The sequence below is a fragment of the Myxocyprinus asiaticus genome, chromosome 9 (assembly GCF_019703515.2).
Source record: "Myxocyprinus asiaticus isolate MX2 ecotype Aquarium Trade chromosome 9, UBuf_Myxa_2, whole genome shotgun sequence".
NCBI lineage: Eukaryota > Metazoa > Chordata > Actinopteri > Cypriniformes > Catostomidae > Myxocyprinus > Myxocyprinus asiaticus.
Genome location: NC_059352.1, coordinates 28,061,036 through 28,088,774, shown reverse-complemented (window position 1 = coordinate 28,088,774; position 27,739 = coordinate 28,061,036). Strand labels below are relative to the sequence as shown.

The 27,739-nt window shown below is 40.7% G+C and overlaps 2 non-coding genes and 1 pseudogene across 2 annotated transcripts; 1 reads left to right on the top strand and 2 right to left on the bottom strand.

Moving 5' to 3' along the window:
* Positions 1–3,029: 3,029 nt before the first annotated feature.
* Positions 3,030–25,869, top strand: LOC127446494 (centrosomal protein of 63 kDa-like; annotated as a pseudogene).
* Positions 3,978–4,049, bottom strand: trnap-ugg (transfer RNA proline (anticodon UGG)). Its single transcript has one exon. It is a non-coding gene; the product is annotated as a tRNA-Pro (tRNA).
* trnap-cgg (transfer RNA proline (anticodon CGG)) lies at positions 4,283–4,354 on the bottom strand. Its single transcript has one exon. It is a non-coding gene; the product is annotated as a tRNA-Pro (tRNA).
* Positions 25,870–27,739: the final 1,870 nt, after the last annotated feature.

Sequence of the window (27,739 nt, the reverse complement as noted above, 5' to 3'; positions counted from 1 at the left end):
TTCAGAGATTCCATGCTAAAAATAAATACTGGCTTCTTTATTTTGAACAGTCATTATTGTTCTACAGCACGGTCAGTGATTTTGTTTTTCAACTTTCAACAATTGATGTGTCTTCTTGTGTCAGGCAATTCTTAGAGTTTAAAAAATACTGCTGAAGGATTCAATTAAATGCCCCTGTTAAATGCAGTCTAGTGGTATTTTAGAAATATAAAGTATTGGCTTTTTCTTGTCTATTGTTTTCTTTAGTTCCATGTATGCACTTTCTTGTTCAGTTCAGTCAAATTTAATTTCTATAGCCCTTTTCACAATGTAGTTCCAAAGCAGTTGTAAACTGTTGTGATCCCCCCTGTAAGCAAGCCAAATGTGACAGTGGCTAGGACAAAAGTAAAGTAAAAACATAGAGGGGAAATGGTCTTCACTGGCACATATTAAAGATGCTAAACACTTGACAATTAACTAGACATACAATGATTATAATATTAGTCATATAATAGTTTTCACAAATATATTGAGAGTCAGCTGGCAATAAGGAGACAGGGCTGTCAAATGTCTTTTTCCAGATACCATTAAAGGGATGCAGGAAGTGGTTGGGGAGGGATACTTTACTGTTTTGCTGGCATCAGGGAAAATAAAAATACTGATCACAGAACTAAAAATGTGTTGTCAAAATTATGGAAAGGCCCGAGTGAAAGGTGTTCTGGTAGACCTTACAAATGCAGCACAACTACATAGTTCTGAATGTTCTAGGACTACTTGGGATAACACTTTATACCGAATTACCTATGTTAGTAACAGGGTTGGGAGGGCTTTTAATGTAATCTGTTACAGATTAATGATTACTTACAATAAATGTAATCAATAACATAATCCAATTACCAAACTATGAAAGTAATGTAATCTGATTACTTTCCACTACTTTTGGATTACCACAAGGGCACATATGTAAACAAAGTCGAGATAAAATCAATATGATCACTAAAACTTTAAATTATGCCTTGAATGCAAACAGAACATGTTTGAGCAATGTTGTAGCTGTTATTATATCTAAGGAAAAGAAACATGTACACTGCACCCTACCAAGAAAACAGAAAATTAGCTGTTAATGTTGAACAACTCCATTTTTAAAGGTGAGTTCTCTGTCTGCTACAGAAAAAGAACATTTCTCATAAAGCAAATATAATCAGAACAGATGCACTAAATTATGTCTTAGATAACATTAAATCTGACAGGATGTACCTCAGATTCAAAAACACTGCAAAGTGTAATTCTACCATGTATTGCAGTTAGTGTGTAAAGGGAATTGTAATTTGCACTATTCATTAACTTCAGACTGTATTCAGTTGGTAGATCACACGTTATCATCATCATCATCGTTATTATTGTCAGAATTAAATGCTGGAGAGTGTCTGAGTGTCCTCTGTTTGCTCATGATCCAAAGTCAAACATCACCAGCTAACAGTTTATGGCTGATTTCTATGTTTCTGTTTAAGGAGGATTTTAAAGGGGATTTTAAAATCTAGTTTTAAAGAATAGATCAAAACAGATTTAAACTTTTAGTGTGTCTTTTCAATTACTTATTCCTAATTACTATAAGTGTTGAACATTTTCCAGAATGTCTCCCTCACCCAGATATTTGAACTGTTCTCAACAATAATTTATCAAAATCAGATCAATTCTTCATTGAACTTTCTTTCCTAAGAACTTAAAACACATTTTCAATTAATTTGGTATTCATGTGTACAATCTGGATTTGTTAATAATGATCAGGGATGCAAAATCATGAGAGGTGAAAAAGGAGAGAAAGTCATAGCCGGTTTTCCAGGGGTATTTTTTCAGTTGATTTTGGTATTGTTGTTTTATTCAGAACTTTTTTTCTTAAATGATGAAGGTTTAAGTACCGTTCACCTGGGGGAGGGGTCGTTTTTTCAGCTTCAAACATCAACATACAGGAAGTCCTGGCTAATATAGTACAGTTCGCATTTGCAACCATGCAACCCAGGGGATTTCTATGCCGTACCAGCAATGATGCGCAAATCGTGTCAGTGCTGGCAGCTGTTCCTGCTCCCCCCAGATGATGAGGGCCACAGATTTCTTTGAGCACTAAGGCTAACTCATTTTAACACATTTTAATATTAACTAATTTCAGCTAACATAGCTAATCTGATTTCTGGCTCTTATTAACTTCAAATTCTCAGGTCCTTGGATAATGAGAGCATCTTCACAGCTGGAAGGCACAAATTCCACTGAACTTTAATGTTATTTCGCTTTTATCTTTTAAAGAGCAAATAAAGTCGAAATTTCCAAGAAAATGATGCATGTTCTTCTGTGGCCATCGCGATGAAGCAGTTGTTTGCCGCGAGAGCAGAGTGCTGACGTGAGACAGGTGTTATTTGCGCATGCGACAGTAGGAGGCACTCCTGACTCAAGTGAGTCATAAGAGAGAACCCGAAGAGAATGCGCATCTAAACCATCTCTCACTCTCAACAAACAGCTGTCTCTATCACTTTATGTCAGGAAAATTCACTATTTCTTTTGACAGAAATTAAAATTTGTAATCCTGACAGTAATCCCAATTTTTTTATGTAACTGTAATCTGAGTATGATGGGTTTTTATGTAACTATAACGGATTACAGTTACCACATTTTTTTGTATCCTGATTACCTAATGCCGTTACAATTAATCAGTTACTCCCCAAGCCTGGTTAGTACTTATATGTATTATTGTCAAACTTTTTACTCTAAAGCCCTATTCGGACGGCAATTATTTTACATGGGGACGTGAGGAAATTCCAGCATTTACAGGGGGTAGTTCAGTGATTTTATTGCCATCCGAATCCGAAATGTCTGTTTTTCTCCGGCCAAATTACTAACTGTTTTTTGACAAACACCAAGGTCATGTGGTAATTTAATTAACGTCCGAATCCACATCTCGAGTTTATAACCCAAAAGCAGTTTTGGAAATCCTTTTTGACCACTGCTAAATGCCGTACGTTTGCGATGCGCGTGGTAACAGCTCTGGCGGCAATGGACAGTTGTGAAAGATGGAGGATTGTGTAACAAAACATTTTAAATAATTCACAATAATACAATTAATCATCGGTCCACCACAGTGAGTGGGAACTCTTAAGTACAAGGGGAAGACAAACGAGAGCCAGATCACGTAAGCTTTTGAAATGGTCCATTATTATAGCAGCAATGTAATAAAATTGTAATATATCACATTTTAATGTAGAAAAGTTTACTAAATACATTTATACATAGGGCTTGCATGACTACTCGTTTATACGGGTCGAGAAGTCCCAGAAAAGTTGCCGGGTTAATGTCTATCTTATTTAAAAGGTTTCATTTCCACCTCCACTTTTTAAACACTGACAGATCATTCCAGATGATGTCCGTCATTTTGATAGATAAAACATAAGAAAACCATGTTTATAATAGCTCCTCAAATTTCATTTTAACTATCTTTACTGTACTTGATATGTGCGCTTAGGAGAGAGAGAGCAAGCAGCGCAACTGAAGTGATGCGGGTGACGAAACATGCGTACCCTCATTGACAGATTATTTGTCTGCGCTGATAAACAGTCTTGTCCCTACAGTCTCTTGATTCGTTTAATTGCGCTTCACAAGAATTTTGGCTGGCTCCGTATGTGAAAATGTACACTCGTGCTTTAAATTATTATTATTATTATTATTATTATTATTTTTCATTTTAGCGTAATTCCAAACATATTTAAATGTAAATACAGAGGACACAGTTTGTGGGTTGATACATTTTCCATATAACAAGCGCAACTGCAATCATGTGATCGACAAAAAGTCTCTCTTGTCCCCCGTGATTTAATTATCATCCGAACGTATGAGTTTTATCAGAGGATCCATGAAAATTTACTTTTATAGACGTCATCCTGAGAAACAATTGCCGTCCGAATAGGGCTTAAGTGTCATTTTTCAAAAAATGTAAACGACAACAAAAATCTGGGCTCGTCAGGGATTTGAACCCGGGACCTCTCGCACCCAAAGCGAGAATCATACCCCTAGACCAACGAGCCACTTGTAAATATAATTTCCATCTTCAAATAAAATAGATAAGTACATTGTATGTAGCTATAATTAAATTAGTTTAGATGAATACGCGTCGGTCTGTTTTCACTTCTTTCCGTTGCGTGTTTTACTACATACGTATGTATTATTTTGAATAATACTTAGTCATTTCTACAGGTAAATACTGGCAAGCGACCTATCCTATTTTAAGACCCAGATACTTACACACAAATAAAATAATGGGCTCGTCCGGGATTTGAACCCGGGACCTCTCGCACCCGAAGCGAGAATCATACCCCTAGACCAACGAGCCACGTGCAACTACGAATAAGAAAATAACCCATTAAAAGATACCGTTATTGTTTTAAATGTTGCTGCTATACCTAACAGTTGGTCAACTCGCTAGGATAAGCAAGACCTAAAGCCACTTATAATCACCATTTTCATTTCAGCTCAGCCAAATGCATGGTAGTACATGACTAGCATAAAATAATTATGTTTTAAGAAACAGTTACGTTACTCTTTAAGATGGCATACATATATTAAAGTACAAGTTCGTACACTTTATCAATAAATAACTATTTATAAGAATACGTGTATTTGTAAACACTCAAGATCGTTTATAACTGAGTGTAATATTATTTTTGTTACTACCTATTCACTGAGTTCGCTGAGTGAACGATCAGAACGTCTTGCGGTTAACTGTTTTGTATAGTAGCCCTCTTGCATTCTCCACGTAAGTTGATGTCAGTACCTCATGGTTGAAAATTCACCCACAGTGTTGATACAGGCGGTTGCTCATCTTAAGTAAAATCAGAAACAAACAAAAAACACTTCATGGACTACGAAAGTTACAGATTGCATTTCTCAGATTTGCAAATATATGGTAACGTACTTATACCTAAAATAATTCTAGCGTGATAACAAAAACGTAGCCGATAAAGGTGCAATATGTAACATTGACATCAAGCGTTTAAAATGGGTACTGCAGTCCAAATTCAAAATATTGGAGAGAGTTGTCTCCCCCCGCCTGCCCTTTGCTCATGCATGTAGCCCATATTTTGACCTTCTGTAGGATGCACCTGGAAGATCACTGAGACATAATGGAGGAATTTCTGAGCACTCTCCAGGATCATGATGTGAGGTAAAGAAGAATTCATTTTGTTTTTTTAGCATTTGTTATATAGATAGAAATACCATCATGATTTTTTACGGCGTAGAAGAGGGCCACAGTAGCTGCCATGACAAATTTAGTTCTGCTAAATCCACAGATTAAAATGTTGTGGCACACGTGTTAAGCATTTCTATGTATACCCGGCGTTCCCTGTTTGTAATACATTGGGTTTAGACTTTCCCTGTGTCCTTCTGCTGTCGATGCCCTCAGCTCTGTCCTGTCATCCTGTGAGCCGGAGTTGCAGGAGTTAATGAGGCAAATTGATATCATGGTGGGGCACAAGCACCAGGAGTGGGAGGCTGAGGTGCGAGACATGGAGTTGTGTCTGAAGAATGCACAAGAGGAGCTCCAGTCATCTAGGGCCCTGCTTGACAAGAGGAGCTCAGAGGTACTGAATCTGTTTTGGGACTGTGCCTTTCTTCGCCTTGCTATGCTTATTCTTTATATAGGAGTGTAAGCAATTTTGCAAATTGGTAGTGGAAAAGGGATTACAGCAGGTAGATTACAGCATGACTAGACTACTGACAGTCAAACTATCCATGAATGTTTCTGTTTGAGCCTCATTAGCAATAGTTAGCTTGGTAAAATCAGGCTGGTTAGTAAAGCTACCTTTAATCATTGATTTGATTGGCTCTTAACTGCTTTATTAATATTCTGTGATCACATATCAGCATCATGACCCCAGTTACAGTAGTTTTGTGAGAAATATAAAGACAACATTCTGTTATAACATGTTGCCATTACTGTATTTCTAAACATATATATATATTTCTTTTCATTATATTAATTCAGCATGCAGATGTCAAAGCAATTGTTTTAAATTGACTCCAAACATATATCTGTATAATTGATTGAATGCCTTTGATTAAATTGCAAACTGTAAGCGTAGGCTTTAATCACCATTAACTTTATACAGTGGCCCCAAAATGTTTTTGGACACTTTTCATTACATACAATTTCATTGCTTTATCTGCATGTAAGTGACGCTAGTGAGTTATTTTATTGTATTTTATTTTTTTTTTTAGTACAAAAACATACTTTTTCTGAGGCATTTTTTGCAGTGACTGTCAAGATGATTTTTAAGAATTCAGTTCCTCTCAGGAACAGCATAACCATAGGTGCGTATGGACTTTTTTCACTAACGTTTGACTACCAAATACTAGTGTAAAAAAAAAAACTTTTTTTATAGGACAATGGCTCATTTATTGTGTTAACAATGTATTGTTTTATAATTTAAAATGTAACAAACTTTTTTTTTTCTGGAAAAGTGTGCTTGTTTCTTTAAAACAAATAGCACTTGGTTTGATATTTTGTTAGATAATGTAAAGAAATGTGTCCAAATAGTTTTTGGGGCATCTGTTTGGGGTTTAAGTTAACCGCATTATGTAATCTTACATATCTTCAATAGGAAATGTGAAGGAGAACACTTTCCACAAGGTTCACATTCCACTGCAGTTCACATTGGCTCTGATTTTTTTGTTCTCCAGATCCAGGTGCTGGTGCTGAGGAAACAGTTAGATGAGATGCAAGCTGGAAAACAAGAGCTGGTTGTGAAGTATGAAGAACAGCTCCAGCATGAAAAAATGAAGTAAGATCAGCAATGGGAAGCGCAGATATGAGAGGCTACAGCGTAAGCATCTGCCAACTTAAACGAAGGCAGTGTAATTTGTGAATTAAATAATTTTTATTTGTTTTAGGATCATTAAACATGATTTCATCGAATATATATATTGGACAAAATCTCACTTTATGCAGGACAAATATGTTTTATTTGTTAAAACCATGGTTAAAACTTGCTGTACATATAAAGAGCGCATGCACAAGACATGATCGTTTGACGCATATAAAGTCCAGATTCACATTATAATGCCGTAAAAATATCAAGGAAAAACAAAGGGGGCACGTGGTATCTACTAATATAATTATTATTATATAAATAACCACAGTCCTTTAGATTGCATATGATTCGTACATATAAAATTATAGAGAATATTAATCAAGCAACAAAACTGAAAAAGAGAAAAACATTCACTGCTCTTTTATGGATAACTTAAACCCTTTAAAACTGAACACAAAATTAGGATGAGAAATTGCTCATTTTAATTTACAGACCCAAAGTCTGATAGCATTAAATCAGAAACCTATTAATGTATCAAATCTACAGTATAATCATTCCGCGGAGACAACTGAAAAACAATTATGAATTTCACTTTTACCTGCAATTTTTTTCCTGGTACCAGTCCATGTTTTCATTATTGCCATAAATGACTCAAACAAATTTTAAAGTTGAAAAGATTGTAGTTTTCTGGGTCAGTTGTATCACTCGGGTCCAGTTTAAACTTAAAAGGCATTATTTGAAGACATTTAATGACATATGTGCTAACAGAGAAATATTTGACAGATTACAAATGATAAGGAAGGTCTGGTAGACCCGATTTTCTAACAGCAGTTGTAAACCAGTCCAAAAAAAAAACAGCGAGATTTTATATACTAAAGCACAAAAATACAATCACATAATTTCAGATGTGTACATTACTAATCATTTGATAATTTAATAAATGTCACCTTATAGTCTATATTTCACCCAGAGGGGCACTTCAACCTAATGTGGACAAAGAGGCAGTTGCTTGGGCCACTGTAGCTACCCCCTGTGTACGTGTTTGGAACCAAGTATACTACAGAGAAATTTAATGTCGGAGCGGGATTCGAGCGAATGCTTTTTTTACCGTTGAGCGTGAGCGTCCGCCTGGGCCGTGAGCGGCTGAGCGCAGCGCACACGCATGGAGTGGGTTATTGATTGGAGTGTCACACCGCTCCGCTTCGCTCACATGCTCTGGTGCTGCTCCACACAACCAGTTTCTCTGCCAAACTGTGAAGCTGGCGTGAGCAGATTCCCCCTTGCCGATTTAGATAGGCTATCACTGTCATGTTGTCTGTTCTGATCAACACGTGATGATTCCTGAGAAAACTCACAAAATGTCTGAGAACTAGAAACACTGTTAGTAGCTACAGAAAGTTTATGTGCTTTTCTCTCAGTGCGGAGTCCAAACACTGTGTTCTGCCCTCGAACACAGTGCCCCAGCATGTGAGAGAAACGTGCATCATACCGCTTTTCTCATTAAAATGAGGCCCAACGGGCATCTTGTTCTGAGAAAAATGGTACTCTCCAATAACCAAGAGCGTTCATGCATTCTGACGAGATGATCATTGTGCGACTGAGGCAGTGTTGATGGCCCAAATTCATTCACAATAACCCCAGTGGAATCACGGCCACTGTTGAGGCCATCAAGCCCAACAGTTGGAGACACATCCTTAGAGAAACTAATCTCCCCTGTTGAAAAAGGGAGATGCAGGTGCGAAAAGCTTCGATGCGCTCCCCTGAAAGTAACTCTCGAAGCTGATAAAGCCCCAGATAAATTATCTCTTGCGAGGGAATAAGGCAGCTTTTTGCTTGGTTTATGTTGAATTCCAAGCTCTCCAAATGTGTCACCAGTGTGTTCGTTTTTCTCTCTTCTTGCCGCTGAGATGACATGCATACGAGCAAATTGTCCAGATAAGCCGACACCCTGATACCCACATTTCTTAGCGGAATCAGAGCCGACTCCACACATTTGGTAAATACCCGAGGTGCTAGAGAAAGTCCGAAAGGGATTTTCACGTACTTGTAGGCTCTGCCTGATAAGCGAACCTGAGATATTTCCTGTGAAACAGGAAAAATGTCTATGTGAAAATACGTGTCTCGGAGATCTATTGATGTAAACCAGTCTCCGTGACGAATAGAATGAGACAGCTCTGAGTGTGAACATTTTGAACTTGTATCACTTGAGGTGTTTGTTGAGGACCCGTAAATCTAGAATGGGACAGAGACCTTCTCCTCTTTTGGGAATAACAAAATACCAGGAATAAAAACCCTGATGGCGTTCTTCCAACGGTATCATTCTTATCACTCTCTTGCTCAGTAAAGAGGATATTTCTTCCTCTAATATCTGAGCTGACTCCTGAGCCGCTGACAAAACCACTCCATTGAAAAGAGGTGGCTTTACAGCAAATTTAAGCCCGTATCCATTCTCTACTGTGTTTAAAACCCAGGGATGAACTGCACATGCACGCCAGTTCCCGGCATAAGCAGCGAGCAGGCCCTGACCATCTATGCTCACTAGTGGCATGGTGCCACCATCTAGTGATGAAGAGGGGAGCAGCCCAGGAGTGATATATATGTTTATTGGTTTTATTTTTGTGTAGCAACTTTTTTGTTTTCACGCACCACTGTGTCCTCGGCCTGGATGCAACAGAGAACAATTAATTATTGTTGTATGACTGCTTGTGCAAACGTCCTCTTTTACCACTCCACGCACAGTTAGCAGTGGAAAACTCAAACTTTCTGCTTCCCGCGGGAGGGAGAAAGGTGTTTATTCTCGTGAGGGACTGGGACAGAGAAGCCCTGGGTGCTGTCTCCAGACCCCTCCTGGCAAATTTGACTGACCTCAGGTCACTTGCCTCTTCTTACCCCCCTGAGTGTTAGCGGGACATTGCTTTGCAGCTGCGGCCGCAAAGGACTGTTTGGGTTTAGAGTGTGTGGTGATGGGGGTGTGGCCAAGCGACGTCAGTGGAGCGCGAGGCAGAGAGAGTGAATACGGTAAAGATTGACTCCTGTGGGAAATCACCACTAACAGCTGTTTTGTGTTTGTGGTCAGAGCGGAGAGGAATTTAAAGGGCAATCCAGACCGCCGGAGGGGAGAGAGAGATGCAGGTAGCAGCGTGTTCATGTGTGTGGTCATTGTGTTGAAGCCAGAAAGCATTCTGAAGTTTGTGTGGGAAATAAAAAACACACATTGAATTGTTACCCGTCTCCCACTTTCTCCTCAAGTGAGTTGAAAGAAACTTGTCACAGTGGTGCCAAAAACCCGGATGGAAGAAGGCGACGCCGCAGATGTCATCAGCATCGTGGTGCTGGAGCATTTCGTCTCCCAGCTGCTGTAGGGGACGGCGGAGTGGGTCCAGTGCCACCATCCGGCGTAGCTGGAGGAGGTGATCCAGTTGGCTGAGGACCATATAGCAGCGTATCCGGGGGGCAGCGAGCCCTTTTCTCTCTCCCTCTTTCTCTCTTTCCTCCCCCTCCCCTGTCCCTCATCCTTTTCCTGCTACCCGGAAACGGGGAATTCCTTCCCCAAAACCGTTTCCCCAGTCCTGTGGGCCGTTTGTCCCGCTGGCCTTCCCTAAACCTCTCCGCTCTTCCCCACAGGCTGGTGAATCCACTGCTGTGGGCATGAAATCTGGGCCGGTCTGCTGGAGCTGCGGGGTTCTGGGGCATTTCCTGGACCGATGCCCCACGATGAAGGAGGAGACATTGGTTCGGGTCCCCAACATGCCATAGTAGCCCCTAATCGAGCACGAGTGTACCGGATACTTGTGAGTATAAAGGGGGGTACATATCAAGCCTTTTGTGGATTCAAGTTGTAATCAAACCTACATTCACCAAAGCTTGATTCAGTTCAATTCAGCGGGTGAAGGTAAGATGTGTGCATGGAGATGTTCACGATTACCCATTAGTGACGGTCGTCATTCAATTTCAGGGACAAAAGCATAGTGTAGAGGCTGCAGTTAGTCTCCGCCTCAACCATCCACTAATCTTGGGTACGAATTGGCAGGCATTTACTGCTTTATTGAAGGAAATTTGTGTGGATGGGTCCTGTAACAAAGTGTCTCCGTGTGTGGTTTCCGCAGGCGGAACCGGGGCGTCTACGTCAGCTCCATGTCAGAATGACGTAAGGGAGGGGGAAGATGGCTTCCCCAGCCCTTAGGGGATTCCCTGCCGGGGATTTCCCTCTGGAGCAGACGCAAGACGAGACCCTTAGGCACACCTTTGATCAAGTGAAAGTGATTGATGGTCAACATCTCCAGACAGACATCGCGCTCGCATATCCATATTTTTCAGTTATCAAGGATCGGTTGTATCGAGTGACACAGGACGCTTAGACAAAGGAAGATACAATCCAATTGTTAGTATCGAATCATTATTATCCGATGGCGGGTCACTTAGGGCATGACAAAACACTGAACCGTCTAATGGCCCATTTCTATTGGCCGAGCATTCAAGGGGATGTTTGCAAATGATGTGTGACATGCCGTGAATATCAGCTGGTGAATCCACCAGCCACCCCAAGAGTGCCATTGCATCCCCTTCTGTTGATCAAGGTCCCCTTCGAACTAATTGGTATGGACCTCGTCAGGCCATTAGAGCACACGGCACATGGGCATCACTTTGTGTTGGTTCTGGTGGACTACACAATGTGATATCTGGAAGCAGTGCCTCTGCGCTATATTTCAGCACGTAGTGTTACGGAGGCACTCTTCAGAATAATCTCCCGAGTGGGGATTCCAAAAGAAATCCTCACTGATCAAGGCACAGTTTATGTCATGCACACTATGCAAACTGTAAGAATTATTGTGGATTAAATTGATTCAGACCAGCGTGTATCACCCCCAAATGGATGGCTTGGTTGAGCGTTTTAATCGGACACTAAAAATATGATTTGTAAGTTCATGCACAAAGACGCTCAAAATTGGGACAAGTGGCTCAAGCCCCTATTATTTGCAGTTTGAGAGGTTCCGCAAGCCTCCATGGGGTTCTCCTCATTTGAATTATTGTACGGGCATTGACCACGCAGCGTGCTCGACGTTCTACGAGAAAATTGGGAGGAGGGACCTTCAAACAGCAAAATGAAATTCACTACGATCTGGACCTGAGAGCAAAACTCCACACACTGGGGCAATTAACACAGGAGAATTTGCTCCAGGCTCAAGAACATCAAAGCCGGCTGTATAATAGGGGTACTCGGCTATGGGAATTTGCACCGGGAGATAAAGTTCTTGTATTATTCCCCTCAGCAAGCTCTAAATTACTCGCCAAGTGGCAAGGGCCCTTTGAGGTCACACGGCGAGTCGGGGAAATCGATTATGAGGTTAAGAGGCAGAGCACGTCAGATTTACTACCTCAACCTCCTAAAACTGTGGAGAGAGGCGGTCCCCGTGACTTTGGAGACAATGGTTCCGGAGAGGGAGGAGCTCGGACCGGAGGTGAACTTAAAAGCCACCAATCGTGTCACTCCGGTCACTTGTGGAGACCACGTCTCACCATAACAAGTCAGGGAGGTTGCCAGGTTGCAAGGAGAATCCTCCGACGTGTTCTCTCCTCTTCCCGGTCATACAAATTTCATAGAGCACCATTTCGAAATGACCCCAGGGGTAGTGGTACGCAGTCATCCCTACCGTTTACCCGAGCACAAAAAAAAGTAGTTCGGAAAGAATTAAAAGCCATGCTAGATATGGGGGTAATAGAAGAATCCCACAGTGACTGGGCCAGCCCGGCGGTGTTGGTTCCGAAGAGTGACGTCAATGCAGTGTCTAAATTTGATGCGTACCCGATGCCTCGGCTTGATGAACTGCTCGATCGGTTAGGCGCGGCTCACTTTTATTCAATACTGGATTTAACAAAGGGATATTGGCAGATCCCCTTAACTACCATGTCCCATGAATAAAACTGCATTTTCCACACCGTTTGGCTTACATCAAGTTGTCACTCTTCCTTTCAGTTTGTTCGGGGCCCCAGATATGTTTCAGCAGCCCATGGACAGAATCCTCAGACCACACACTGCATATGCCACTGCCTATCTGGATGACATCATTATTTATAGTAACGATTGGCAGCGGCACCTGCAGCATCTGAGGGCTGTCCTGAAGTCGTTGAGATGAGCGGGACTCACGGCAAACCCTAAGAAGTGTGCAACTGGACAGGTGGAAGTACGGTATCTGGGCTTACACTTGGGTCATGGACAGATGCAGCCTCAAATTGATAAAACCACAGCGATTGCAGCCTGCCCGACACCTAAGACCAAAAAGGTGGTGAGACAGTTCCTGGGCCTGGCTGGCTATTATCATAGGTTTGTGCCTAATTATTCAACCATCCCCAGGCCGCTGACTGATCTTACTAAAAAGGGGGCACCAGATCCGGTCCAGTGGACGGAGCTGTGTCAGCAGGCGTTCACACAAGTGAAAGCTGTGCTTTGCGGCGGGCCATTATTGCACTCTCCTGACTTTTCTCTCCCTTTTATCTTGCAGATGGACGTATTGGACAGGGGGTTAGCGCTTTCTCCCTCTGTTCGGACCGTGCCTCGCTCCAGTGGCTCCATCGCATGAAGGATTCCAACGCGTGGATCACCCGTTGGTATCTAGCTCTCCAGCCATTAAAGTTCGAGGTGGTCCACAGGCCGGGGGCGCAGACAGCTGTTGCGCATTTCCTCTCCAGGAATGGGGGGTGGGGGGGGGGGGTAAGTTACAGGCCAGATGGCTCTCCAGCCTAAGTTGGGTGATGGGGGTATGTGGTGATGGGGGCATGGCCGAGCAACATCTGTGGAGAGCGAGGCAGAGAGAGTGGGTACAGTAAGGATTGACACCTATGGGGAATTACCTCTAACAGCTGTTTTGTGTTTACAGAGAGAACGTAGAGGAATTTAAAGGGCAATCCAGACGGCCGGAGGGAGAGTTGCATGCAGCAGTGTGTTCATGTGTGTGGTCTGGAAAGCATTCTGAAGTTTGTGTGGGAAATAAAAAGCACATTGTATTGTTACCTGTCTCCCGCTTCCTCCTTGAGAGAGTTGAAAGAACCTTGTCACAGAGTGGCCCGGTTTCTGTTGCAGAGCCGTATTACCCAGTTGCTAAGATGGGGCCAGATGAGAAGGCTGGTAGACAGACTGTTCTCCTCTCTCGGAAGGCCTGAAACCTCCTCGGTTCAGCTGATAAGATCACAGAGTGGGCTTTCTCGGGAGACAAATTTCGAATGCCTCTCCCTCCTTCTTACGAGTGTCGCACTGTTGGCGCATTGCTGAAACAGTGGCACCAAACAGAGCTTTCGGATCCACAGGGGCATCAAAAAACTCTGTCTGAAAGTCCCGACAGACTCAGCCATAAAGTTCTTTCCCCCACAACAGCCAAGCCCATGTTTCACCCACAGCTCTGAACTGCACCATGTGACAATCACAAATTTAGATCTGTGATTACGCAAATCTCCTCCCAAAGTGATTGGTTGGGAGATCCCGAATCCAACTGACATCACATTTCATCTAATAACTCAGCCTGGTAGGCCGTGAGGAGAGACGTCGCATTCAGAGCACGAACCTCTAATGCAGAGGATCTGTATACTTTTTTAAAATAGCGGCTGCGTAGTGCTCTGTTTTTTCTCGGCAATGAAGCCCCGGCAGAAGAGAAAGTTGACTGGTGGCTCGGGTGCAAGTGGTTCGCAACCGACAATTCCACGAAGGGGGGGGAAGGGGTCTGCCATACTCAATTCCACCATGTCCTGAACATCCAGTCTTGAGAAACCCTTAACATGCACCTAGTGTGAGAAGGGTTTATCCCAAAATCTCTTCATTTCAGCCACACAATCCGGTACAGCCGGAATAAATTGCCTCGCTGGAGAGAGATGTGACTGGAGCCTTTTTCTGTCATACAGATCTCAAACAGCTCCTGGGCCTGCCGGCTAGGTTGGCCACTTTAACAATAGTCTGGCTGCAGCCCTGCGACAGACTTCGATGAGATCCAGACCAGCTTGCACAGGGGAAGGGGCACTTCCTTCCTGTGCGCTCGGAGGCCGGGACAAATTCGGGTGTAGAATAGCTTCTTCATCGTCTTCCTCTGACGACACTTAATCCTCACCATCGTCTTCCTCTGCCGCTAACCGGTCTTCAAACAGCGGGGGAAGAGCTGAAGATGCCTTGTCCATCAACTCCCCCCATGTGCACGGGCTTCGAGAACTCTCCAAAACCTCTTCTCCCATGAGAGAGGAGAGGCATAGGTCCTTCTTCCCCCCTGCCGCCACCCTAAGTCTTCTTTCTCTAACTTTTTGTGAGAATGAAGCACAGTGGGGACAGCCATCGGAGCTCAATAGCACAGCTTGAGCGTGTTTAGTGCCTAAGCATGCAATACAGAGATTATGAGAATCTTTTGCAGAAATCCATGCACATGGGTGAGGAGGAAGGCTTTTCCCCCGGGGCTCTCAGGCACTTTGGCTGTGCCCATGATAGAGCTAGCACACTCTTCGTATGGTAAGTCCACCACGACATGAAAACTTAGTAGTACAGAGCAGTGTATTAATAGAAAACTCTTTTTCCCTTCTCTTAAAAGCGGGGTGAGCACTGTAAAAGTCAGAAAATAGCATTGAAAAGTGCAAAGAGTTTTCTTACAGATGAAAAAGAGAAAACTCTTTCAAAAATTGTGGCTCCGTCAATGAACTGTTAAGCAATAATCCACAAATGAGTGTGCTGAGGAAAGCTTCCGAAAATCTTCCACGGGGAAGAGAGTGAGAATGAGGCAGCAACAGGTAGCTGTGTTTATATTAGGGAGGTAGAACTCCTTAAGGGCTGCAGCAATTGGTCTGTCAGTCTTGTCAGACAATGTGTCATTGGAGCTTCCGCAATCGGTCACGCCTGAGGCGCTCCCTTAGTGAGATACTAAACGAGTGTTAGAAAGAGAACTACATCTGGTAAGAAACCTAATTAAGTTTTTACATTGGAACCTGTTTGAAACTTGAGTCAAAAGGTTAGAGTCTCTTGTTTCATCCGATATGCCATTTGAAAAATTTGAGCAATTTATCGTAAAACGCCACGCTGCTAAACACAATGTACACTAATATGTACTTGATGCATTATTTCCTTAGAAGTCCTATATTTACTGTGCATTATTACATTGCGAATCAGTGGGTTAATCCCAAAGCTGAAACATTTTGCTTTCAGAGGCTTTATATGGAGTTAGGATGAAATTAAGGTGCATTTTGAACTGTTCAGAGACCAGTGCAGACAGACAGCACACTGGAGGTTAAGTCATTCACTTAATAGGGAGCAAGGGAGTATCCTGTAGCTTTCTATGCAGCTAGTTTCAGGCTGCAGATGATGTGTGGACCACTCTACATGTTTGGCAGACATGGGACAATGGTAATCAGTACATACTGTAGATTCAGAATTTGTAATGTATAATTTTATTTTAACATGGTTGGCAGTGATTGGATGATGCTGGCCATTACTTTGAATCAGAATTATTTTTGCTAATTTCTGATGTAATGTCAGTAATGTCTCAAAAACACGAATAACCAACACTCTTGGAAACATAATAAACAAATTGATTGAAAAGAACCTGACTTTCTATAAAAAAATCTTGGTATTATTTAAAATTTCACAAAATCCACATACTGTCATACTGCCATCAATTTTTAGGAAAACATTTGGAGCAACATTAGTGTGAGAATAAAATGACAGAATTTTCACTGCATACACAGCAAGCATGCACATAAATCTTATTTTTGAATTAAATATTTAATATCAGACCATGATTCAAATAATATTAGCATTTTAGACTTTAAGTAGTAACTTGCTGTAAATCAAGCTCAGGATGTAATCATGCTTTACTTATCATTTCCAGGTCTCTAGAGGAGTGTTTAGCAACACATGGCTCATCTTCGAACTTAGCCTCCCTTAGACAGGATCTGGAGAAAATCCCAGCCAAACTGAACAGTTCCCAGACTTGTGATAGTCACATTAAAGCTGAGGTCATCAGACTTAGAGACAAGTTAGATGCTTTTAAGAACTGATGTTTCTATCAATGGCTGAAGCTTAAATCATTCTGGAATATAAAACCCTTAATCCCATTTTGTTTTATCAGATTGGAGAGCATGCAAAGGCATAATGGAGAGATTTGCAGGAGAGAACAAGAATGGAAACCGATTGAGGAGGAGCACACTCACTGTACAGCTGAAATCAAACATGTATGTGAAGTTAGGTTTTACAATTTATGACTATCTGTGTATCTTTGATATTTTTTTCTCTGTGTGTATAGTTACGTGAAGAGCTTGAGAGGGCCGAACAGACTTGTTATGGAGAGTTGGAGGGAACGAGAAAGGAGGTTTCTCAGTTAACCAGTGAACTTCATCAGCGTGACATCTCCATCGCCACACTCATTGGACCCGCCTCCAGCATCGAGCGACAGCTGCGGGCAGAAGTGGAGCGAGCAGAAGGCAGGGCATCAGAACTCAAGGTTCACCAGTCACGCTTACCCCTGAATTAACAGCAGTTACAGTTCTAAATGTAATCAGGACACTTATTGTCAACTCATCAGGCCTATGTAGTGTAATATTATAGTTATTAAATTGTATTATCTAATAATTGGTGAAACTGAAGGCGTTCCTGTACTGGTTTTGAAGGTTACACAGGTCCAGCTTGAGACTCTAAATCTTGAAAATCGAAATGATCTTCTTGAGAGAGTCGAGTCAAGATCCCCTAAGGTTTCTATCCTTTTTTGAATAAATCTTTTTAGTTTTAATGTGTTAAAACTTTTTAGTTTTTAATGTTAATTGAATTAATGAATGTGATTTGTTTGTTTGTGTTACTTCTGTTTTATGCATGCATCAAGAACTCATGAAATGGCTTGATGAGCTAACTTTTCTTTCTTGTGTTGACGTATTTCCTGTTGAAACAGAAAAGGCTTGTCTGTTCTTTTAAGCCAATAAAAAATAGCCAGTAGCCTTTAGTTTATGTCACAGCCATGAACCATGATTTGCTCCTTGCTATAGCTAGTCAGAGGCAGGTGATATTAGAGTGGAGGGACATTCTCATTCTAGACAGTATTTTATCAGGAAATTGGATGCACCCTTTAGTGTGTTTGAGCAGTGATGAGCTGGTTTGTCATCATTATTTTTGGTCTGTTTTTCCAGAAGAGAAAGACTGTAAATGTTTAAATGTGTATACCTGCTAAAAGTTAATAAAATCTACTTTTAAGAGTACACAAGCATAATAGATGGCTTCACTCTCTATTTAACTCAATCAGAGAAATCGGATTTTAAATGTAAGGTTTTGTCAGGTATTTGTCGCTCATTCATAATTAGGGCTCGAGCACCGATGGTGCGAGGACCCTATTGTTCTTCTACGTGTTTATTATTTTTTCCCCAAATGAATTGCATTTTGGAGGGCCTAAACATACTCGAAAACTCATGAAACTTTGCACACGCATCAGAAGTGGCAAATATTTACATCTGATATGGGTTTCAGAATTAGGTGTGGCAAAATGGCTTGATAGTGCCACCTACAAACATTCAACGATAAGCGCTTTACGCTACATTTCACCTACACGTACAAAAATCTGTACACATATGTCACATGCCAATACCTACAAAAAAGTCTCTTTGACCCATGCCCTAAACTCAACAGGAAGACAGCCATTTTTATTTTTCTCAATTTTTGCTCAGTTTTTGACATTTCCAGGCCTCGTACTTTAACGAACTCCTCCTAGAGATTTCATCAGATCTACTTCATATTTGGTTATTCTAATCTAAAGGCCTTGGCGATGCTAAATTGCAAAGCTTTTGAGTTTTCACTGCACGGCGTGGCCGTGACAGTCTGACAAAATTCGATGTTTCGCCATGAAACAGGAAGTTGTTATAATTCATACATACAATGTCCAATCTGCCCCAACTTCACATGTTTCATAATAATCCCAGCCTGAATACATCTGCTGCCAATATTCAGTTATAGTCATAGCGCCACCTACTGTCAACAGCCAATTCCAGGTCTTGTACTTTAACAAACTCCTCCCAGAGATTTAATCAGATCAACATTATATTTAGTCAGTCTTAATCTAAAGGCCTTGGTGATGTTAAATTGCGAAGCTTTTGAGTTTTCGTTGAAGGGCGTATCCGTAGCGGCCTGACAAAGTTCGATATAAAACGAGTCACATTTTTGAGGCCTAAACATGCTCAAAAACTCATGAAACTTTGCACACATCTCAAAAGTGGGGAAAAATTACTTCTGATACTGGTTTTAGAATTAATTGTTGCAAAATGGCTCGATAGCACCACCTACAAAATTTCAACGAAGCAGCCCTCACGCCACATTTCACCTACTTGTAAGAAAGTCGGTAGGCATATGTAACGTCAACACGTACAAAAATGTCTCTTAGAACCATATCCTAATCCCAACAGGAAGTCAGCCATTGTGATTTTTCTGTTCAATTTTTGCTCAGTTTTTGCCATTTCCAGGCCTCGTACTTTAATGAACTCCTCCTAGAGATTTCATCAGATCTACTTCATATTTGGTTATTCTAATCTAAAGGCCTTGGCGATGCTAAATTGCGAAGCTTTTGAGTTTTCACCGCATGGCGTGTCCGTGGGGGCCTGGCATATTTCGATGTTTTGCCATGAAAAAGGAAGTTGTTGTAACTCAAACATACAATGTCCAATCTGCCCCAAACTTCACATGTTTGATAACAATCCCGGCCTGAATACACCTACATGCCAATATTAAGTTATAGTCATAGCGCCACCTATTGGCAACAGGAAGTGTCATGTTTCGATGTATAGTTATAAAATGATTGATATGTCATTTATTTTCTCTAGCTTCAGTAATACATTGAAAAATCACCGATTAGGTGCAAGTGTTTTAAATGTTGAGTTATGAACAAATATACGCCATAAAAATCATGGTCACCACAGGGAGCTGGCACAGCAGCCCCAACGTGCACCAAGGTGCGAGGGCCCGTTCATCGCTGCTTGCAGCTTTAATTTCCCTTTGTTTCTCTGTCAGAGGGGTGATGAAAAGCTGGGGAGTCTTAGAGACAGCTACTTGTCATCTCTAAACAGTCTGGAGGAGGAGAATCAGCAGCTAAGGTAGGAAATGACTGAGCTACTTGCTCGCATGTAGGCCAGCAAACAGACCTGGCAGAACAAGTATGAGAGAGTGTTACTACAAAACCAAAACAAGAGCCATTCACACCATATTCAGGACAGGTAATCCCTAGATAACAGATACACACTCATTAAACTTGCTTAAGCAACAAAACACATGCATGCATGTATATGAAAAATATACATGCATGCAGCATATCCCAGCTAAGCTCTGACCCCAGCTTAGCTGGGATATGTGAAAAAAAGAATTTCACTGTATATGTGCAAATGTATAATGTGTGATAAATAAATAAAATTATAATTATTATAATTATTATTAATTATTATTATAATTATAATTATTATATGAGTATATTATGTAGTCCTTTTATGTGCTGTGATAGATCTGATGAGGATATACAGAGCAGACACCAGGAGGAGCTACAGGATATGGAAATTTGGATGCAGGAAAGAGCCTCACACTACCAGGACTAAATACAGATGCTTCTAAAAAAAAAGCTGGATAACCTGTAATGGTCTTCCCCTCACCGCCTGGATGGCCAATCACAGGAAAGCTGGACAGCTGTGTCCCCAGCCATTTCTTCTGCATCATCTAGCTCATCTTCATCCTCAGCCCGTAAAGCCCACAGGATGGCAGCTCTGCTCAGTGCAGCTGTTAATGGAGAAGAAGCTCCAGCTTCCAGCTCGATAGACAACTTCCTGCCTGTGGTCAGTCAAAGAGAATTAGGCTCTGATACATAATGATGCACTACAATTATTTAAGTATTTTTGTCTTGTTTTCCAGTATCAGTATCTAAGGATCCTCTTGTTGTCAAAGAAATCTAAAAATAGTAATAATAATTATAATAATTATGTTTAATGCTCAAAACAATAAAAAACAATTTTCCAATGGTGTAAGGACAATAAACTTTAATAAAACAGCACCAGTTCTCCTAATTAAGCTGGCTAGACTGAAAAACTCGCTCTCTATAGTCAGAGATATGACACATTTGCTGATTAAAAATGGTGGAGGGGTGGCACACATAACGACTCACCTCAACTATCTCTCTGACAAAATAACAACATGAGTAAAATTGCAATTGCAATAGAGTGATTTGGGGCGTTTTAAGACCTGTAGCTTGCTTGATTGTTCTGAAACGGGCTAAAATAGTTACAATGTTGCATTTTCTTCATGGTTCAGTTGGCTTTCACAAGGTTATATTTTAAAATGCACCAAAACTGTAAAATGTCAGTCAAGGTTATTTTTATCCTTCATTAGTTGCTTTTGCATTATTTCTGCAGAATGACAGAATCATTATGGATTTTAATCAGTGTCTGTAATGATATGCGGCTGAGTGTGATAAAAAAAAATACAGATCAGCTTGTCATCTTGTCAGTTCTTCTCAGTGACAGAATAATTTTTTCAAACAAAACAGATGTGTTTTTTCAGTGCTTGAAGCCATTAACTCAGCAGGGAGTCCCGCAGTCAAGTGATTTCCCGCTGAGAGGTGCTAATGGCCGCTCTGTCTCACTCTGCCTGGCCAGTGATTATGTTAATGAAGCTAACACCTGAAAATCTTTGGAAAAAAATCAGCTAGTGTAGAGCCAGCTTTACACTTTTGCACAGTTTTTTCAAGGTTGTTTGTAGATAGGATGTTCCAAGCATCTTGGAGGACTTGCTACAGTTCTTCTATGTGTTTAGACTGTCTCAATTGCTTCTGCCTCTTCATGTAATCCCAGACTGACTCTGTTGGGGCCATACCATCTGTTGCAAGATTCTGTTCTCTACTTCTATTTTATTCTAATTGCAAAAGGAATGTTTGGAAATCTAAAATTGATATTTCCTATTGACATACTAAAGCAGAAGATATAAATAACCATCTTAAGACAAATGTTTTTGTGAAATCTAATGTGCTTAAGACTTTTGCACAGTACTGTATGTATACAATAAGAACATTGTATTAAATGCTTATTTTTAATGAAGTATATAACAGTTAAAGACACCTTATAAAAAGTGGGTTTTGTTTTTCTTGTTTTATGCATAAATGCCACTAATTTGTTTCACCCCACTAACATTTAAACCTCACAGATTTCTCTGACAACAAGACTTAAAAGTTTAGTTCACCTAAAAATGTAAATTCTTTCATCATTTACTCACCCTCATGCCATCCTTGATGTGTATGATTTTCTTTCTTCTACTGAACACAAAAGATTTTTAGAAGAATATCTCAGCTCCGTAGGTCCATACAATGCAAGTGAATGGTGACCAAAACTCCAAAAGCTCCAAAAAGGAGATCAAGTCAGCATAAAAGTAATCCATAAGACTCCAGTGGTTGAATCAACGTTTTCTGAAGTGATCCAGTTGATTTTGGGTGAGAACAGACCCAAACATAACTCCTTTTTCACTGTACATCTTGACTACAGTCTCCTTGGCGATCATGATTTCATGCTTGATTCCACTTCCTATAGCGCCATCTAGTGCTCTGTGCATGCGTCAAGTGCTAGGAAGTGTAATCAAGCTTGAAATCATGATTGTGCCGAGAGACTGCAATGACAAGATGTAAAGTGAATAGGGTGTTATATTTTGGTCTCTTCTCACCCAAAACCAACTGGATCGCTTCAGAAGACATTGATTAAACCACTGGAGTCATATGGATTACTTTTATGCTGACTTTATCTCCTTTTTGGAGCTTCAAAGGCCTGATCACCATTCACTTATGTTGTATGGAGATATTCTACTAAAAATCTTTGTTTGTGTTCTACAGAAGAAAGAACGTCATACACAACTGGGATGGCATGAGGGTGAGTAAATGATGAGAGAATTTTCATTTTTGGGTGAACTGTCTCTTTAATATCATATGTAAATTTTCTTCTTATGTAAATGTATCTTATTTTAATGATGTTTAGATATTTATTCTGGAAAACAAGAAAAAAATATTTTTTCTTGTTTATAATTATTTTTATAATTATAATTATAAAAGAAAATTATTTTTGCTGTATGTTTTGATGGTATCCATTGATATCCTTGGATGGTAAAGGCAGAGACTAAATGTCCAATTGTTGGTAATGATTGTGCAGCATGAATTTTGGGTTTCTTGACTCATTGCTTTTTAAAAATGCATGTATTTGTCAATTGCTCACACATAAGCTTCTAATTTCTGAGTCTGCCTTAACTCTCTGATCTTTCAGGACTCCACTGGATCTCCAAATGGCTCAACAGCCAAATGGTTTCTAGAAGAGGAAACACTGCGGTCTCAAGAGCTGCTTCAGAGGTTGGACGCCCATATTCAGGGCATGAAACAAGAAAACGCCAACACTGTCTGCAAGTACCTGGGCAAGGACAGTAATCCCCTGGAGGAAAGAGTCCTGAGTGCCTTCACCTGGCACAGGTGGGAATCTTTTGCGTATGTCCATTTCTGTTTGACAAGATAAATTTGTTTTGACAGCTAATAGAGATTCCGTTGTTCTAAAGTGATTGGACAAGACCCTAACCATAACTCAATGAGTCCTTTTCACAACAGTGCAGTTCTTTAACTAAAGACACCAAAGAAGTGCCAAACTACCTTTTGTTTTTAAAGTGCCGAATAACTCTATATTTAATGCAGAAGTAAAAGACCATCATGCGCTCTCTCTCTTGTTCTCTTTCTCTCTCTCTCTCTTTCTCTCTCACAAAAACTCTACCCTGTACTTTGGCCTATGACCTTCTTTCATATGGTCTCATGCATCTTGACTCTCATCATCTGTCTCTCTTTTGAGCACTTTTGATATTACATCTGTACTGTTTTGTCAGTGCCTTATTATCACTGCCTCTTGCACTCTTTACTTTCTTATACAATCAATGTTCATGTACAGTGTGACCCAGATTGTGTGAAACTTAATAATGACATGATTATGAAGAACATGTGTTTTAAGGACTGAATTAAAAGAGCTTGTTTTGATAGTCGTTTGTGTTATGGGAGTGGATATGTTTGTGTAAATGGTTTTATTTGATCATCACTTTGTGCTTTGGGGGGAAAGGCTGTTAGAACATGTGATGGATCAGATACATTCTCTGGGGTCATATCCTTTAACAGTGTTGCACAGCAGATGTCAAACACTCCAGCTTTCTCTCAAGTCTCCACCTATGTTTAGTGGCCTATCACAGACCTCCGTAAGGATTTAGTAAAGTTTCACCACAAGAATGCACAGACTGTGCCAGGCCTGACAGTTTAAAACACACATACACACACAGTCACCATCTCAAACAACAGCAAACTCTCTCATCATGAGAAAGTTCATGGAATGTTAATGTCATCCATGTGGGATCCTGAACTTGGAAATTGCCAAAACCTGTTATTGAGAAAGAAGGGGGAAAGAAGTGGGGGAAAAAGCGAAGTGATACTGAGTGCTCCCTAACTATGAGAAATGGGGAGAAGAGGAATATCCTAAAACTAATTTGTTCTGGAATGTGTCTTTTTCCTTCTCTTCCCTTCTTCAGATTAGCAAATGCTGGAATTAGGTTTTGCCAGGCTCCAGTCCAGCGGTTTTGCGATCGGAATTCCATTACCCTGGTAACCAGGGCTACAAAGCTCAACAAACAGCACTGAGGAATTTGGCAATGTGGACGTTTACTCTTGCTTGCAGAGGAAAAGCATTTTTGATTTGCAAGAATCTTTTGAGACTTGGGGCCCTGAGCGAAGTCATGGGTGGACTGGGGGATTAATCAACATTTGACTTGCTTCATTGGTAGAAATGTGGCCAAGACTGTACCTGATAATTTTGTTTTGAACTGTCAGAATGGTTATTTCAAAAGCATATATATTGTTTTTATTTTTATTTTTTTTTTTTTTTTTTTTTTTTTTGCTTTAATACACAAACTGTTTTTTCAGAAGAGACATTTTGCATGGAAGTGCTCAGACTTTTTTGTAACTCCTTTTTCACTGTACATCTTGCCATTGCAGTCTCTAGGCATGATCATGATTTTAAGCTCGATTACACTTCCTAGTGCATGACGCATTGGCAGAGCGCTAGATAGTGTTAGGAAGTGTAATCAAGCTTGAAATTATGATCGCCAAGGAGACTGCAGATGTCAAGATTTATAGTGAAAATTTTTTTATATTTTGGTCTGTTCTCACCCAAAAATTATTGGATCGCTCCAGAGGACATGGATTAAACCACTGGAGTCTTTGGGATTACTTTCATGCTGCCTTTATGTGCTTTTCTGAGCTTTAAATTTTTGGTCACCATTCACTTGCATTGTATGGACCTACAAAGCTGAGATTTTCCTATAAAAATCTTTGTGTTCTGCTGAAGAAAGAAAGTCACACATCTGGGATGGCATGGGCATCAGTAAATAATGAGAGAATTTTCATTTTTGGGTGAACTATTCCTTTAAGTCAAGTGAGGCATCTTTCTGACCAATTTTATATTACTTTCAGAGTCCAACAGATGGCGCCATTATGACTCCCTGTGCCTTTATTCACACAGAATTTTGGTGTAATTTCAATATGTAACATTTGTTATTAATATTTGTACTGACCTTTATATAATATAATATGTGTTTTGAATCTCTGTTCAGCTGTTTAGTGAGCAGCCCACTCTCTTGGTCAACACAAACACCACACTATTGAGGCGTTTACCCTGTTGGCTCTGCTGCTTGACCTTTCATGCCACATTAGGTGTTATTTCACTTTGCAGGCTTTATTGCTCAAACAGTAAAAGAGGAACAACTTTTTTACTTGTGGGAGATTTTTTTTGCAAACTCATTTTCACTGTGCATACAACTATTGGCCGTTAAATGCTTTTGGCTTCTGTTCCCCATGAAAAAAAAACAAGATCTTCCTCTAGGGGGCGTTTATAAGCTTGACAAGCTTTCGTCCATTGGGCCACATGCAACTTTTGAGACGTTTGTTGTCTTCCTAGGGACATCTATATACAAGAAATGTATGCTTGTTTGAATCTCTTAATTCCAAAATTGGTAACTGAGCTGTGTTGAGCCATCTAGATTTGGTTTGGTTCCTCCTTCAATGTAAGTCTATGGGATTTTTCACCTGTTTTATCATCCACCTGGTAAACCATGAGTCTGATCATTTCAAAAGTAATAATACGCTTCTTCTCAACAAGCTGTATTATTTGAGGTGACATTCATGTCTGTGGCACAAATGGTTTTATAAAGTTTAACTGACATCTAACCACAAACACATTAAATTGTTTTTTTGTTTGTTTTATGGACACCTTCAACTGCAACATACTTTACTAGACATATAATCATGGCTCTAATAACCACTGTGCAGAATGAAATTTTGCACATTGCAATTACACCATCATGAGATAGAGATGCCATGAACATTCCAACCAATTGCACATCCCACTACGCTATGAGATCAGTTGAAGTTACAAACGTGGCCTGACCCTCTGAAAGAAAAATTTCCACTTCATAACTCCCAGTAGACCTAAACATGCGTAAATGTGAGGTGAAACCATAAGTCACTAAACAACAGAGGTGATGTCATGGCTGGCCTTTAAAGTGATCATAGATTAATGTCAGAGAATCTTGGGGAAGGTAGAAGAACTGCTGCCAAAGCCAGTGGAGCCACATCATTTACCAGATGTTTGTATTATTACTTCATATTTCATTCCTGAATGTTAAAGTTTGCTTGCATATCTCTAGGTTCCAGGCCCCTAGTTCCAGTGCTGTTAAAGGTGAAGGCTATTTTTTTGCATCTTTACACATAAATTATACTAAGTACATTTAGTTTGATAAATGGCTTTCTGAAAAGCGTGTAATGCCATTTCTGTCTGCACAGGAATTACAGTGGCATTGTTATTAAATACATGAAGAGGTACCACTGTGATCTTTTAATAAAGTTGGATTGAGTTACAAGTGCTGTAAGCAATTTTAGCTGTTCTGGAACTTCCACCAGTCCATTGAGTTAGAGGCGCTCCCTCTTTCCTAAGCCTCGCACTCCAAAGACACGCGCTCACACACAGACACCAGACACCAGACACCTGGAGAGCGTTGTATAGACCATTTAAAGGACTGTTCGTTGGTGACGTCATTGTTCCATGAACATTTTCTGCTTGTCAAAACAGAGTCTATATAGCAGAGACAGGCCACTTCTATTAAAATGAATGGGAGAAACTGGAACGCCCAATGGCAGCCAACTGTTAACAGATGTAGAAAGGAAGTCCCACCTTACAGGTAAAATAGCCAGTCACCTTTTAGATAAAGAAATCGCCTGTCAATCAACGTGAGAATGTGCATGCGCATTAGGTATACAAGAATAAAGTGCATTTTTAGCGTAATCTGATTTAAAGACACAGAATTTATAATACCACTTGTGACGGAACGACATGCCATGGATCATCGTCGCCCACGGTGACTTTTTCCCGTTTGGAGGCATGTGGGGCTCACCTGAACACAATGAAGAGCCTCTTCACCGTTGCCTTAAAACACAGAGTGCGTCTCTCCTCGGGAGATCAGTCTCTACCTGCTGGCATCTTCACAGGTCCAGGAACAGAGCAGGGAGGGTCTGGTGCAAGTTAGATTCATTGCTGGACCCGCACCCCGGAACCCCGGTGTGAGTTAGAGGCAACGGCGGGGATTGGAGCACGCTTTGCGGCCAAGGGATCAGGATCTAGACTTTGTAAACACTGAACAAAAATGTGTCCACGGGCCACGGTCTCTGACGCTTTCTGCCTGTCAATTATTTTGCGCGTTCTCATAGTGTTGTCGTTGCTGCAAATTATTGAGGCTTGATGCCATATTCTGATTTATAACTTGTCAGTTGAGTGTGCTATTTCACTACTATTGTGTTTGACAACAGTGGGAACATGCTTTGTGT